We start from the raw sequence: 16,854 nt of genomic DNA, 5'->3' as shown, positions 1-16,854 counted from the left end.
TTGGAAATTTTTAGAAAAGAAAACACAAGAAATTGTTAGTCTGCATACAAAGCAAACTTCTAGAAGCATCCTGAGAGGCCTGAGGGTTGTGAGGGACTGATAGAGCAGGGAATGCAATTCTTAGCAGTAATGGCAGAGCCCCGAGCACTACTTATGTACACAGTGGTCTATTTCTTTTTATGGTTTTTCATGAGTCATCATGCTGACAAAGCAGGAAAGACTCAGTTGTGTTTGCAGGCCTGTATGTAAGTGTTTACCGTCCAGCAGCAAAAGTAAAAATGTAGCTGACAGACAACAAAAGGTGGGAGCAGGCCCACAGTGGCTTACACCTATAATCCTAGCACTTTGGGAGGTTAAGGTGGGTGGATTGACTGAGCTCAGGAGTTTGAGACCAGCCTGAGCAACAGCCAGACCCTGTCTCAAAGAAAAAAGAAGGTGGCGAGCAGGTAGGGAGACCTGGGGGATGGAAAGTAGAGGGAGGAAAAAAGGTTTCTAAAAGGGCCATTTATAGCCTTATCTTGAAAGTGGGTGAAGACAGGGATGTCCAACCTTTTGGCCTCTCTGCCATACAGTGGAAGAAGAGTTGTCTTAGGCAACACCTTAAATACAGAAACACTAACTAAAGCTGATGAACAAAGGAAAAAGACCTGTACATACATTTTGGGAGCACATGAACAGAAAAGTGCTCAGATAATCCACTTGGGATCTGTGTGGGGAGTGGCAGTTTGGACACTCTTTAAGTAGTTAAATTACAAAGAACAGCATTTTCACACTACAGTCATAAAATACAGCCATAGAGTGTTGTAGGTGAGCCTTATCTTTATCTTTCACATCAGGTGTTAACACAAAACCCTGACTTAAATACTGTATTTATATTTACTTTGTAAAATAAACTTTCTGTCGTATAATGTGAAGTCCTGAGGTTGGGTGGCTGAAGGATTGGCTAATCCAGTGGCCCACTGATGTCACAAGAACCCAGGTTCCTGCCGTCTCTATGCTCTTCCCTTCTCAAGGTCTGTTGGCTTTGTCCTCCAAAGCTGCTTCTGTGGTCCAGGGTCAGCCGCTGAATTTCCAGGCATCACATGGAAGAAGAGTGTTTCCTTTTCTGTGCTTTTATTTTTGTGAGCAAGGAAATGTTTTTCTGCAGGCCCACGGCTAACTTCTTCTCATGTCTTATTGGCCAGAATTTTATCACACACCCTCCCCTAAGCCAATCACTGGCAACAGAAATGGACAGCTGCTTTCTGGCAGCCATTCCTCAGCAGACTTGATTGGTGGAAAGTGCCTGGAAAGAGCAATTATATCTCAGCATGAACCTAAGACTTAAGCAGGACAACTGTTAGTCTCATCTTTCCCTTAATTGATAAGTGTTCAGACCAATAGACCAATTACATAAGAGTTGTCTGGGCTGGCCCTGTGCTCAGTTTAATTACAGAGATAATTCAGGAAAAAGAGAAAGGACAGGGTGACTTTCTTGTCTCCTCATTCAGTAAATTTTCCCTTGAGATACAGAAATAGGGCTTCCTTTTATCCAATTTTGTATCAAATCAGAATCCTAACAGCTGCTAGGTGAATTTTTTCTTGGATTAAATAGCTTTATACAATTCATAGATCCTAAAAGATCCTTCATCTCTTTATATAATCCATAGATTTTGCATAAATGTGTGTAGAGATTCTATAAATACCAAAAGATTCTGTGTCTCTTCCCAAAGTTTCCTTGTCTTACCACTTGGTAACGTGGAAACAGAATGCAAACCAGGGTTTGATTACCAACCTTGCCACTTGCTAGTAGCTACGTAACCCCTAGTAGTTTCTTACCCTCTTAATACTTTAGTTTTCTTATCTGTAGAATGGAGATTATTTGTTTACAGTAACTGTAGGGTAGTTGTAAGGACTAAATGAAACTGCACATAGAAATACCAAGCATTGCAGAGTATGACTGTCTTAACTCAATAAGAGAAAATGGCATGAAGGCTACGTTGACCAGTTTGATGAGAGTATTTCAAAATGTGTATGAAAACACCACACTGTACCCCATGATTGCATTAATGTACACGGGTATGATTTAATAATAATAATAAAAAAAAGAAATACCAAGCACAGATACAAGGATCCAGTACAATCAGTAATTGTTGGTTCTTACTCTTTCCATTAGTGTTTGATTTTCCAGTTTTTGTTTTTCTAACAGTAAATCAACATTATTGGAAAGCATGTCAAATTAGGGGGCAAGGCAAAGGAATTTAATTCTCATTTGAAATGGGAATGTAGGAACAAGAGGAGAGATGAAAGGTAGCAAGGATGAAGACCAAAGGGAGAAGATATCAGTGGTTTTGACCAAGTTTTCTCAATCAAAGACTGCAGGCTGCTCCCACGCTGCCCCCACGCTGCCCTGAGCTGGGTCCTACAGAGCCCCACTGAAGGGGATTTCAGGGGACTGCTTTCCTCACAGAAGGAGACCAGGGTAACTTTATTTCTTCGCAGAAACACTTTGAATTATAAAAAGAAATCAGATGATCAAAAAGCATGAGATAATGATTGAAACATGTGATAGGATTATAACTCAATAATAATTGAATTTCTCTGGCATTTTTCCCTCGTGGAGAGGGGAAAAGAAGTTATCATCTCCATTAGTTTCAGCATACATCAATAGGGAGCCAGGCACTGGGCTTCCCATTCTTCACAGCCTCCCAAGGCCACGAGACAGGAAGGCTGTTTCTGCAGCTTTGGCATTCGTGCCTTTATAAACTTCGCCATGAGCATTTTAGGCATGGTTTATAAGTAGTTTATCTCTGTCCTCCCTCGGGGGTGTTCTTGGTCCCAAGTGGAGGCACCATCTTTCTAGTTTCTTCTCTGTGTGCCCTTAGAGCAGTTCCTCTAGGTTCAAACAGTTTATTGAGGAAAAGGCCACAATAAAGTAAAGATACACTGTGGCTTTTTACAGTGAGTTTTTATTTCCCACTGATAGCCCGGGAATTCTTGAAAAAGCACATTTTTTTTCTTTCCAGTATTTTAGTTATATGAGATAATAATCTTCAGCATCTTACAACTACTCACCAACTCAGGTTTCCTCTGATTCTTTCTGAACCTAGGGAGTTCTTTTCAAAGTCCCTGGAACTGTGGATAACAAGGAACTAAAATAGGTAACTCATCTTCCAGCTTCCTGCCTTTCCATGGTCACCATCCAGGGCAATCCAGCCTCCCTGGCCTGCTGTGGACCCACAGTGGGGCAGTGTCTGGGTCAGGGTGGGAAGTGCGGACTAAGGAGCTGGAGTATCATTGTATAAGCGGCAGCATATCTGGCAGAGGGGGGCTGTCTGAGCTCATGTGCACCAGGCAGGCAGGCATGGCTGAACTTTCACATGAGAGATGTAGCAGCCTGAGACCCATCCCCTGGAAATCCAGGAAACACATACAAAGATTTAAGCTTTCATTCCTTCCAAGATATGTTAGACATTACAGAATAAAAATATTTTCGCTAGGTACTGTGTCGATACACGAGGCATCTATATTTACATTTCTATTTGTCGGGACCCACTGCATGTAGTCAGATATTCAGGAACTGTGGGTTTCTCTGTTTGGTCTTAGATATACTTTAAATTGTCTCAGAATGCTGAGCTGAATTATATGGATAAATTAATCCTTTTGAGAAATCACTTGTAACACATGATTCTGTTCTCTATTACTTCCTTATGATCTGCTCATCTCTTTTCTAATCTCTCTCCCTTCTAACTCATTCTCACCTTCATTTTAGTTCTCCCCTCGTTTCTTGCCTTCCGTCCCTTTGCTGTCCTCCATGCCGGTCTTTCCAGATGGGAGGACTAGACTAACCAGAGCAGGCCTCCAGCAGGCTGCTCCTGATTTGTGTCCCCTGCCATCGACAATAGCGAGGGGCTCCTGGACAATCCCTGGGCTGTGAGTTTAAAACAAGATCTTTGTAGGGTTTGACTGTTTCTAGGGAAGGATATTGAGAACCAAGACAAATGAATATGCTTACCCAGCAGTCTCAGAGTGTTCTAACTGCATGGGTAGAGACAGGCATATGTGTGTCCACACCACAAACTGCATAATCTGTGTTCTTACTTCAGGAGATCCTCAGGTTTCCACCTTCATTTTCATTACTGGAACATGGAAAGGCCCACCTACCTTTACATTGCTCCACACTCCTGTTCCTTTCTGGTCTGAATGGAGATCTTCCTTAATCAGAAATAGAAGTAGGTGGAAGAGTGCTACATGGGGCCTTAATATTAGGTGGGTGGGTGGACAGATAGATGTACACTCATTAGAAATGGTGGTGTCTGTTCACATAGAAAAGATGTGTCTCTGTATTTTATATACATGCGCACGTATATGTGTGTGATGTTTAGAGGATAAGCCATGTAATCCTAACTTGGAGTGCATGATGAAGACTTCAGAGGGAAGTCTTGGACAGTCGCTTACTCTTGATCCTGTTTCATTATCCTGTAGCGACTCTTCCTCCAAGTTTTTCTATGTTAATAACAGACTAACAGGTTCATTCACTTTAGTTTTTGTTCTTTGTCCAAAGCAGGCTGAAGATCTGCCAAGTCTGGAACCTTAGTCCACTCCCTATCCGTTAAACTTAGATTTCACATTACAAAAATTGCTATCACTTCTCTATGGCTTATTCTTTCGTATCAATCTCTCATACCCTGTTAAACACAGAGAGTTTTGACTCTCTTTCTCTAAATGGTTCTCAGTTCTATGTTTGTTTTACTATTCCTGCTCACCCCCAGAAAAAAGCAGCGGTCCCTCAGCTGATGATCACGTCTTAGAATCTCTTTCCCTTCTGCCACCCTTTCTGATGTGGTTAGACCAGAGGTTCTCAACCTGTGGGTTACGACAGGTGACAATAAAAATACATCCTGCATATCAGATATTTACATTATGATTCATAACGGTAGCAAAATTACAGTTATGAAGTAGCAATGAAAATAATTTCCTCACTAGAACGTGAGGAACTATATTAAAGGTTGCAGCATTAGGAGGCATTTAGAAGGTTGAGAACCACTGACTTCTTAATAAATACTCTATCTGGCCCAAACTTTGCAGACTTGAATAAAAATTCACCTAATACCTGTTCGTTCTTTTTTTTTTTGGCCCGGGCTAGGTTTGAACCTGTCAACTCTGGTATATGGGGCCAGTGCCCCTACTCCTTTGAGCCACACACGCCGCCCATACCTGTTCATTCTTAACTGGCCAGCTTCTTCTTGCAAATCATCAGTTCTAGCTGATCGCACAGCCCTCCTAGGCGTGATTTACAGTCCAAACTCCATGCCTTTGTTCCTGTTGCTCTGCTGACTCATTCTTCAACTTACCCCCCTCCAAGACACACCCTTCTCTGGAATGATTGACTACCCTGTTTGACCCTCATTTTTCTTTTTCTGAAGTCATTGGCATATTACTTGTAGCCCAATTGGTCAAGCACATGACATATAATAGATATTTAATAAATATTTGATCATTTCAAAGAAGTTTTCCAACCAAAGACATATCTTGAGGAAAGAAGATAATGTTAATGGCAGAGTAATCAGTGCACAAATTTTTACCAATCTGTAGTGAAGCTTAATTAGTACTATTTATAATATCTTCAGTATTTGTATATGTCAACAAAAATACAAGCATGCTAAGGCGAATGCTTCTAAAGGGTAATCCCCTATGGAAACCGAGAATGCTACTGCTATTGAACAATTTATATCGTATGAGTCATTGGGCCTTCTCTTTGACTATTTAGGTGAGTGTCTAAGGTAGCTTGGCTGACCTGTAAATGTGGTCAGCTGGTGTGCACCTTTACCCTCTGATAAACATGCCTTTTCCTCCCCTGCCCCAACTGATGGTAACACCACCACATTTGCCTCAGTCCACCTCTCTCTATGATTATCATATCAGATATTTGTGGATAGTTCCGTTCCAGTTGATCCTAAATAAGAGAGAATTTTACCGCAGTAATTGCTGTTCTCAAAGGATAACATAAACTGTTTTAGTCAGCAAAATATATATGTCATCTCTGCCTTGCTATATATTGAATTGCTGACTCTCTCTTCTTTAGACCCAATAGTCATTTTTTGCCTTCTTAATTTATGCATGAAGCCAAAAGAAAAATCATTTAGTATTCTTAATAAAATAGCATAAGGTTTAGATAACTTTCTACTATATGCAGTAAAAATGCAAATGTGTGTGGCTTATTTGCAGATGCAGACATTAATAACTGATATTTAAACAGGCTGTATTAGCAACTTTACTGATATATTTAAGAGATTTTTCCAATAATTTGCACACTCAAAATCAATTTGAATACAACATGTAAATTGAATTTAATTTTTTGATATAAAATTGTGCTTATCAGCTTGAACCATTAAATTTATTATTTAATATATGCTTTCCAGATCACTTGGTTAGAATTTCATTGCGCCTTATCTATATAAATTTAATTAGGCTTGATATCATCAGTATATTATAGAACTAATTAAAGATTTAGATAAGTGCTGAGGGGGCTTATTGAAAACTCCATAAAGTTCCATTTGGAAAATGAGATATTCTTCCTTTAGTTCATTGTGAGAGAACGGAACCGCAAGAAGTGTTTCTTGTGATGTTTCTGAAAAATTATTTAACTAGATTTAATGGACTTATTTCATTCTTTGAAGAGCTTTGTAATTACTTTGTATCTCTGTGCAGTCCGACAACAGTTACAGTCTTCATCGAAAGGCTTCAAAATCCTCCTTCTCTTCTCCCACTGAGCTCGTGGTGCCTATGTGAGCATGTAGAACAGAATTCAGACACCCCGATACCGTACACCGTATTGGGAGCAAGTCTGTTCATCCTCACAAGTAGAGTAAACACCGAGAGATATCAGGGAGGGTCTCCTGTAAACAGGGCAGACGAAGAGAACAGATAAGAAAGCCCTGCCCGGGAGAGTGCCTGGGCAAAACTGAGGCTCCCATACAGCTACTTTAAGTAAATCATTTTGTAGAAATCATTTCGAATTTTCTTATATTTGCATCTCTGCCATAGACTATAAAGCAGATTAGTTTAAAAGAATATGGTTTCAACTAAGTGCTTTGTGCCTTCATTACAAAGCACAATAAAGCTTTTTATTACAATAAAGCCTCCATTACTTTCAATTGAATATGCCCTGAAATGAAGCTGCATCAACTGCGTTTCCCAGTGTGCTCAATGCTCTTTTCAAAAGCATTTTTTTTGTCAGTGCGGATTGAGTGACACAATGCATGCTAGGAAAAAAGGAAAGTAAGAGGCCACGTAACAAATGGGAGCCATCTATGACTGGGCACGCTGTCAATTAGTACAGAGGCCCCGAGGAAGCCAGGGAGCCAGATAAATTGTCGAGAGCCAGTGTGGTATGAAGGAAAGGTTCCAGCTTTAGGCTCAGGAGACAGAGATTTAAGCCAAAGCCCTGCCATTGATTAGCTGTGTGACCTGGGGCGTAATCTTTCCAAGCCTAAATTTCATTTCCTGGAAAATGGAAATAATATTAATAATGCTATCCCTTCCCCTGACTCCAGTCTCCCTCATGGATTGGGATGGTTTTTAGATGTCATCTATTCTAGCCTAATCTAATGATTTTTCCAGATATGGAAACTAAGATGCACTGGGATTGAGTATCACAGTCATGACCACTGGTTAGCTAGTGATGGGGCCAGGACCGGAACAGATGCACCAGAGATGTCATATCCTGAGTGCACTGTCACACGGAATATAAAGGAACAGATAGGCAAATTCTTAATGACACCCTGGCTGCATTCGTACGGGAATGTTTTCCCCTTACTCACCTCTCACTGAAGCACACCACTGCAATTTTCCTGCCCAAATGGTTTGTAAATATTTACAACCCCAAGCCTGAGCAAACATTTGTAAAAACATTTGGGTCACAAACCGATGTTTGTTCCACCACCAAATTTAAAATGTTTGAAACATCAGAAACATTTGTCAGTAAAACAGATTCTCAAGAGAGGTATAAATGTGTCCCACCAGCTACCTAGTGTAGGACATTGAGGGACCTCCAGACAGCAGTTCCTTCCTGGCCTTAAGGAGCATGTGACATCTCCCAGCATCACCACAGACTTTGAATTTCTTAGGTTTTAAACTATAATAGGCATATTTAGGAGTGCTGTGTTCCCAGGTGCGTTCGGTCCTCTCGCTGTGAACTGGGAGTATTTGTTGAGAAGCATGGAGAGAGGAGGCAGGAGGCCGGCCAGAGCAATCTCCCTGTAGAAGTGGACAGACTTATTTCTTCCAGTTTTTTCCTCACTCCCTAACACAGCCTCTGCAACACCAGCACAGTAGCGCCGATTTGAAGCAGGGTGTTTAGTATAACCTTGGTTAGCAGAAGTGGCCTGATCAGTGATGGAGCATGCACTAAGGACTAGATCGCTGTGGGAATCCATGCAGAGTGGGTTGAATCTTCACTTACTTCTGACCTAAGGATAACCTCCGCTAATCCTCCCTGCTGCTGGTGAGAAGAGGGCTCTCCTAGTGGAGAGGAGGGCTCAAAGTTTGGCCAGGGGAGTCCTTGTCACCACCTTCCTCCCATTTTGTTTTATCCACTGATAACACAGGTCATGAGAGCAGCATTTTCTCTGGGCCACAGGGAGACAACGAGGCACATCCTGCTCACTGCCGCCCCCACCAGAGCATATGTGAAGCACCTGTGGAATTCATTAGATTCTTGAAAGCACAGGGTACTATGAGGCTCTAATTCTGAATGTAGCAAGTGTGAAGAAAACAGAATAATCCCTCTGCTGTGTACTGCCTGCCACCCCCTGCAGTGTTTGTGGAGAACTAGGTTCGAATGTCTAGGCTATTATTGCTGGCTTTTGAATAATTTCTACTTTTCTTACTAGGGATCAGTTTATATTTTCTTTAAACTATATCCACTAAGATTGCAGGCCATCCCGGCCTACACCTGCCTGTCTAGAGCAGCCCCAACTTGACTGTGAAGAGTGATTCATTACCATGAATAGAGATCTGAAGGTCAGCTCTATAAAAGAGCAAACAACTGCTAGGCGACTCATCTTTCCCTTTAACTTGGCTCAGGTTGGTGCGACATGCACACTGCGCAGTCATCTGCAGCTCAGCGTCTACTGTCCCCATCCAATACCCATTAGTGTGTTCTTGCCAGCTACTTGTATTTGCCTAGCACTTTACAGTTTCCGTAGGGCTTTCACAAATATGATCTCAGTGGGTGTCTCCCCAAGCTTTTCTTGGTTGTAAATTTTCTCATAGCCCAACTCAGCAGTTTTCCTGGAACCATCTGGGGGAGTGTTTGCCATGTAGTCAAAATTCATTCCTGAAAGAAAAAAATAAAAGAATTCAATTCTGGTGTTGCTGTTAACCAGCCAGGTGGCCTTAGGCAGGTATTTAGCCTTTGGAGCCTCAGGTCATAAGGACTAAATCAGGGTACCTTTAAAGGGCCTGGTATGTAATAAGTGTTACATTTCCATTGTTCCCCCTAATGATCGTCCTTCTTAATAATAAACATTAATGCAATCATCACCAAATCTCGGCTCAATTATATTTCTATCACTGTGTAATTATACACAAAGACTTGTTCCCAGTTCTAAGCTATTTTTCTCATAAAGGTTATTCATTACTTGTCATAAATTTGTCTTGAGAATAGGATATAGGGACAGAGTGTGTTCAAAGGCATTTAGTGCAGAGATGCTGAAGGACACTTAACCTACAAAGTGTGGCGCCCAAGAAATGACTTTAGTACATTTCAGGGGCACTTAGTGAAAATGTGAGCTGGTAAAAATGTTTCCATTATCCATTAGCTTACAGAATCTTTTCTACGGTTATCACAGGAGAACATTGAGCTGCAGCCAATGTCCTGATTAATGGATCAATCTTCACAACAGTATTGGCTGTGGATAAATGTCTTCTGTATAGTTAGGAAGCCAGGGTTCTAGTTCATAAAATTTGCATTTTTATAACAGCTTTATTGAGGTATAATTTACATGGCATAACCATTAACCCTTTTAAAGTGTGCAATTTGTTGGTTTTGAGTAAAGTCACAAAATTATACAGCCATCATGGCCAGCTAATTTTAGAACATTTTTATCAAACTCCCCCCCCCCCCGCAAAAAAAAGAACCCTGCATGCATTAGCAGTGTTCCCAACCAGCCCACCCACCCTGAGCCCCATCCTGGAAACCACTCATCTACTTTCTGTCTTTGAATTTGCCTCTTGTAGATATCTCACATAAATGGAATATGCGGCCATTTGTGGCTAGCTTCTTTCAGCTAGCATATTTTCAAGGTTCCTAAAATTAGCTTTTATCTAAAATGCAGACTGAGATATCCGCCCCAGCACCTGGCCCACTACCTGCCCTTTTTCTTTTCCTTTTCTTGCAGGGGTGGGATGGGAAGGAAGGTAATGTGTTTCTATTAAAATATAGGATGCACACAGCAAACTGCATGGATCTCACGCTTTTTACAAAGGGAATACAGCCTCCTGACCATAACCCAGATAAAAATATAGAACATTAAATCACCCCAGAAGCCTATCTTTGCCACCTTCCAAGTCATCGACACACCCCCCACACACACACACACAGGTATTTCCTGATTTTGTTTGAGTTTCTTTCTCTGAGTTTGTTTTCTGTATGCCCACAGTACGTGGTCTCCCAAGGCTCGGCTGCCTTAAGTCTGATTTGGAGCAAATCTTTTCCTAACACTCCAGGCTTCAACTACCTGCATCCTACTATTGGTTCCCAGAGGAAATAAAGCGGCATAAAGCAAACAGCTTCTCTCTGAACACTACCATCCTTCCGGTTACTCTGATCCAGCTGACCCCACGGCTCTGGTGCTTCCTCCTGGCTTGTGTCCCCAGCTTCCTTCCAAACACCAGCTCCATCTCAGCACAGGTCCTTCAGGAAACAGGTCAGGAAGCATCCACCTCCATCAGGTGTAGCTGGTGGCAAATTTGAGCTCCAAAGGCACACACACTGAGAGGCACTCCTGTTCCTGGCAGAACTAGCCCCTGCTGGGGGGCGCTGGCCAGCGCCCACCAATAACCCACCTGCCTTGCCGCCAGCGTGCATCCAACACCATTGCTCTTATAAAATTACGTGTGTTCTCTTGCTCTTCAGAAATAAAATGTCTTTTCCTAAATTAAGGTTTCATTTTAAATTAACTTTATGGTCTTTGAAAAACTTTAGTTTTTGTATAGTCCAGTGCTATAGGTTATCATTAGCATTTAAATAGAGGCATTAAACTTGCTCAAAGACCTTCCTCTCATAACATTGCCCTTTCAGAGAGGTTTTCTCAAATCAGATACTTTTTTCTCCCAAGGAAAGAATGCAGATGCTCTTTTGTATTTTTCCCATCAAAAGCCTGTTTCTTTACATGTAGACTTAGGAGAGCAGCATTGTTGAGCACCTTCAGTATTAGTTTCTTTATATGGAAAGGGCCATTTTTAAAATATTGCTCCTCCTCAATACCTAATTTTCTCTGCTGACCCGCAGAATGTATTTTCCTATGGTTAATTTTATCCTTTTATATCTCATTTCCCTCCAGACACCCTCCCCAGACTGAAATCCATTTATTCTAAAGTAAGAGTTTAGTGTAAATTCTTGCTGTGTCATAATGACTCTTTCCGTTGCCAGTGCTGCCCAGAAGCTCCACGGTGTGAGTGGAGAGTTGGAACTTGAGTTTTGAATCAGGTGGACCAGGGTTTAAATCCAGTGTCAGTCACAAGAAGGCTTTGTGACCTTCTTCTCTGACCATTTATTTATTTATCAAATTAAGGCTATCTAGCCTTTCATGTGTAGTTTTTGAGAGCATAAATGAGAGAGTGAGCATACTCCTAGCTTGTATTCTGTGCTTCCTCCAGCCCCATCCCTCACCTTTCAACCACACTCGCTGAGAAGTAAGGTAAGAGGTACCCATGAGTAAAAGGTGCCCTCTTGCCTCCTGGGTTTTTACTGTCAGCCTTCCCTCTCCTCTCAGCATCCTGCCCCGTCCCCGTCTAGGAGAGAGTGCTGTGCATCAGTGCTCACCTGCTCAAAGATGCTAGTGTGAGCGTCTGGGTGTTGTTCTCTACTAAAGCTGCTAGAGAGACACCTCTACTAAGGTGCCACCACCCTTCTCTCTCTGTGAGGTTCATTTTATTCAACTACAAGCACAGGGACATGGAGTTGCAAAAGAACCTTCTAGAAGATTGTATAGTTCTTCTGATGGAAGAAAAGAAGTTGAGCCAACCATGGGAAAGCTGGGTTGGCCAACAGTCTGAAGGCTCCATATCACTCAGGTCCATCCTCTATACTGCGGCTGGACAGCTCTTTCTAAACACGGGTGTCATCACCTGTGACTGTTGGTTTTCGGGTAGCTTCCTGTGTCCCAAAATATCAGGGTTTCAGTAACTGCCTGGATCTTTAGTGCTCTTGGTCCAAAAATGGCCAAACACCCTTAAGTAAGACAAGCATGAACCAAAGTTTATTGAGGAAGAGAAAGATGGGTTGAAAGAGTAAGAAAGTTTATAAAGGAAGATACCTTTGCCTTAGACAGGAAATGGACACCATTGGCATGGGAAGTAGGCGAAGGGGCTTTGAATATTTTATACCTCCTGGCTCTACTTCTCCTCATGATTCAGAGGTCACCCTGGAACTAGAATCTGACTGCACATGAGGACCTCTGAGAGCCCATGGAGGGGGCATTGTGGACTGTATGGTAATTAAGGCTGGTCTAGGTTACCCTCAAGACTGTATTATACCTGTTGTTAGGCTGAAACAGGTTACAGTTGACACACTAAGTTCTGACTGGTAAATTGGTAGGGTGATTTCTCTCCTCTCCAGGTATAAGCAATTACTTGGGACAAAATTATGGTGGACAGCACCAAGATGGGGGTGTGGGGGCTCCGCTTTAGTCCTTCTTCCCCAGGAGAGCTGTTCCTAACTACCTAACTACCTACCTAAAATCCTGTCTTCCAATTTCTTCCCCATCAATGACACCATTGGGTTCCAAATACTGGGGAAACTAAAGCTGGATGATCTTCATCCATGGGAAGGTTAGAAAAATAACAACAGTGTACTTTGTGAGTTTCCCATAAATATGATGGTTTTGTGAGTTTCCTACAAAATAAAATATCAGTTTTGTTTAAATATTATTTTCTTTCTCCTTGTGTTAACTACCTTCATTTATTAAATCTTGGTAAATGGTAATTGTTTTATCTTAATTACATAGACAAAATAAAAGTCAACTCACCTTCATCTACTTCACCCATGAAAGTCCAAAGGTTTAGCATGACCCACAAGTCTCCAGCTTCCCTTGCTAATCCTTTTTCCTCCTTGCCCTTGTACTCCAGTGAGGCATAAAGCATTTGTAGTTCCCCCCAAATAACGTGTTCTGTTTCCATTGCCTGTGGAGGACTTTCCTCCACTCGGATTTATGCCATGGTTAAGGTCTCCTGCAATAAGCCTTCCCTGACTTCTCAGAGAAGCATACCACTCTTCCTACCCCTGATCTTGGAGACTCTCCTCTGTACCTTCATTATGGTGGCTGTCACCTTGCTGTAAGTCCAGCAAGGCTACTTTTACACCAGACTCTGCATCACCAGACAGCAAGGACTATATTTACTCATCTCAGCATCCACAGTACCTTCCATATCCTACCTGGTGTGTAATCGATGCTTAAATATTTGTTGAGCAAGTAAACAAATTAAAAAAGGATTTTGAAAGTCAGTAAGCAAAGAGAATGATATAGAAAGTCATAAGGCATAGTCTTTGACATCAAAGAGCCTTCAATCTGGGTGAAGATAACAAATATTTTGGTACATCCATACAATTGAATGCTCTGCAGCCACTAAGAAGAATGAGAAGAGTCAATATGTACTGAAAGGAAACCAGCTCCAAAATACTTTGTTATGCAGAAAAAGCTGAGCGCAGAACAACATGTAAACACAGTTGTCTTTAAAAATATGTGTGTTCACACACTCAAAAACCCTGTGCTTTGGTATAAAATGTATTTGGAAAGATGACCTCTGGGAAAAGGAAGCAGGGTGAGTGGTTGGAAGCAGTGGATGGGAGAGAGACTTTGCACAGTATACTTTTTTATACCTTTCATTTTCTTATTTAACAAAAACTTACACCATACATATGATGTGGCAGTCACTGTCCTCTTAGCAACCCTATGAGCTAGCTACTATCCATATCCTCAGTTTATAGGTGAGGAAATTGAAGTCTGGAGAGGTGAAGTAACTTCCCCAAGTGCACATAACTAGTACATTAATACCCTAGTAACCCTTTTAATTATATCATCAGTTCAAAAAGAATTAATATTTTTTTTAAATAACAGATATGACTCTGAATGACCCATGTTAAATGGGTGACCCATGTTATCATCCGAAGAAATAAATTGATCAGAGTAGTTACACAGGTCAGGAATTTGAACAATCTTGAACATGAGTTAGGCTTTGGATACTTACAGCCGAAAAGTGCTGAGTATTTTTCAGGGGACAGTGAGTAGCTCAGTTTGGCTTGAATGGAGAGTTGATGCAGCAGAGAAACGAGAGAAAAGGTAGAATAGAGGCCGAGTCTTTAAAAGGCCTCAGGTATCAGTGCTGGGAGTTTGGACTTGATCTTATTAGCACTAGTGAACACACAAGGTTGTTTTTTTTTTTTTTTTTTTGACACAAAACAGTGATATGATCCGAGGAGAAGTAGAGATTAGTCCAGGAAGAGTAAGTGAATGAGGCCAGTTAGGTGCTGACTGTAGCAATCCAATGAGAAATGTCTAGGATCTGTAATAATGACATCAGGAAGAAGAAATTAGCCTGGAAGATGGACACTGACAGACCTGGTGATGATGGGGCAGAAGAAATGATGGAGAAGGGGAGTCAAGGGTGACGCTAGGACTCTGAGGTTTTAACTAGATCTGTTAAGCCAAATTGAGAAGTAGGAGGCCACCCTGATGAGGGTGTCTGGTAGAAATATCTGGAGACCAACGAAAAGGGAGCTTTTATCTATTGAGAGGCTAGCTCGTGAGAGGGCCATCTGAGCCTCCATGCACAGGTAAGACTTCTAGAAGCAGAGAAAGAATAGAGGGCCACTGCCTGCCTGGGAGGAATGCCTGCAGCAGGCAGACAGAACAGGAGGCAGGGACACACCTGAGAGGTAGTGGGGAGAAGCACCTAAAAATATGGCTCAGAGAGAGTTGAGTTTAGGATGGAAGACTGTCCAGGAAAGGAGGACTCAGCAAAAGCACTGGGTTTGTCCACTGGGATGTCATTGGTGATCGATTTCATAGACAAAATAGAGGCTCTGGAAGGGCAGACTTTGAATACAAATGATTCTTTAAGAATCACAAGGCGAGAGATGGAGGGGACCCAGGATCCCATAAAGAGTTTGGATTTGTTGTTTGTTTTGTTTTTTCCCCAAATATGAGAAACACAAGGATGTTTGAAGCCAGAGGTGAAAGAACCAGCAAAAGAGGAAGATACCGGATTCAAAAGTTAAAGACAAAAACCAAAACCCAACAAAGTCCTGAAGGCATTGGGAGGGATTGGGATCAAAGGCATAAGGTTAATCTTAGAAAAAGGAAAGAAACTCTTCTTGTGAGTCAAGAGGAAAGGATTAATTTTAAAAAGACATTCAGTGTGTGGGCGGTGCCTATGGTTCAAGGAGTAGGGCGCAGGCCCCATATACTAGGGGTGGCGGGTTCAAGCCTGGCCCCTGCCAAAAATGCAAAAAGAAAGAAAGAAATTCAGTGTGGAGGATGTAATATCTCATACAACTGTGGTAAAGAGATATTGTGATACCAGATACCAAAAAGATACTGTGTACCGTATAGCTATAAAAGTTAGCTATTATTTTTGCCATTTTTATATAGCAGATATTCTTCCATGTCATTTGATGTAATCCCCAAACTCGACCTGTGATGTAATATTATTTGTCCCATTGTGTAAATGAAGAGACTGATGTTCAGACATTAGACAGGTTAAGAAATTCCCAGGGGCATACACCTTAGGTAAAAGATAGGAGATTCCTATCTAATTCTGCCAGAGAATGAAAGAAAAGTTGAGGGCAAGAGATCATTAGCCAGAAATGGATCTCTGTGTCTTCCCCTTTTCCATTAGCAATCAGCTACCCTGAGCATCTCCCTCTCAGAGATACATCTCAACAACGCTTTGTATTTTATAGACTTTAACTATTTTATTCGCAGTCCCCCCTTCACGAATCATGAGACTGCTTTTCGCGTTTGTGCTCTATCTCTTCCTGACATTTACAGACTGTTGGCTCTCTCATTTATTTATTCCTTTTCATTTACTCAGCACACACTAGATGCCCCCTTCTCAGGCCAAGGGGGAACAGTGAGGAATGACACAGAATTCAGCCTTATTCTCCTAGAGCCTGTTTTTGAGGAGGGAGAGGCAGATAATTATGTAATAAGTGCTTCCATAGCCTTACTCTGTCCAGCCACTGTTCTTAATAATGTAAGCCTTTTAACGACCTCATAGTACTATTTCCTTTGCCCAGATGAAGAAAATAAGGCATAGAGAGATTAACAAATTGTCCAAAGTTATATAAATAATAGGAGGTAGAAGTGGGATTCAAACCCAGGCCACTGGCTCATGAATCCATGATATTAATCACTGTGCTACACTCTATCTCTGATTTTATAGCAACAAATATATATATATATAAAATATATTTTGAAAATATATTTTTTTTATTTTTTTGAGACGGTGTCTCACTATGTTACCCTTAGTAGAGCTCCATGGCCTCACGCCTTATAACCTCAAAGTCTTGGGCTTAAGCGATTCTCTTGCTCAAGTAGCTGGGTCTATAGGTACCTACCACAATGCCCGGCTATTTTTTTTTTTTTTTTT

The 16,854-nt window shown here is 41.5% G+C and overlaps 1 protein-coding gene and 1 pseudogene across 3 annotated transcripts in view; one reads left to right on the top strand and one right to left on the bottom strand.

Annotated features, from left to right (window-relative positions):
* Positions 1–16,854, top strand: part of EXOC4 (exocyst complex component 4) — an 812,900-nt gene that overhangs the window by 774,861 nt on the left and 21,185 nt on the right. The window lies entirely within an intron of this gene.
* The window catches only part of LOC105887131, an 11,423-nt pseudogene continuing 1,279 nt past the window's right edge, over positions 6,711–16,854 (bottom strand). Inside the window, exon 2 of the transcript XR_001161366.1 lies at positions 6,711–6,763. The product of XR_001161366.1 is annotated as an mRNA turnover protein 4 homolog pseudogene (transcript). The remainder of the gene's footprint in view (positions 6,764–16,854) is intronic.

Source organism: Otolemur garnettii, unplaced genomic scaffold (genome assembly GCF_000181295.1).
Source record: "Otolemur garnettii isolate 467f Iridium unplaced genomic scaffold, OtoGar3 scaffold00049, whole genome shotgun sequence".
NCBI classification, from domain to species: Eukaryota; Metazoa; Chordata; class Mammalia; order Primates; family Galagidae; genus Otolemur; species Otolemur garnettii.
This window is presented reverse-complemented; position numbering and strand designations above follow the sequence as displayed.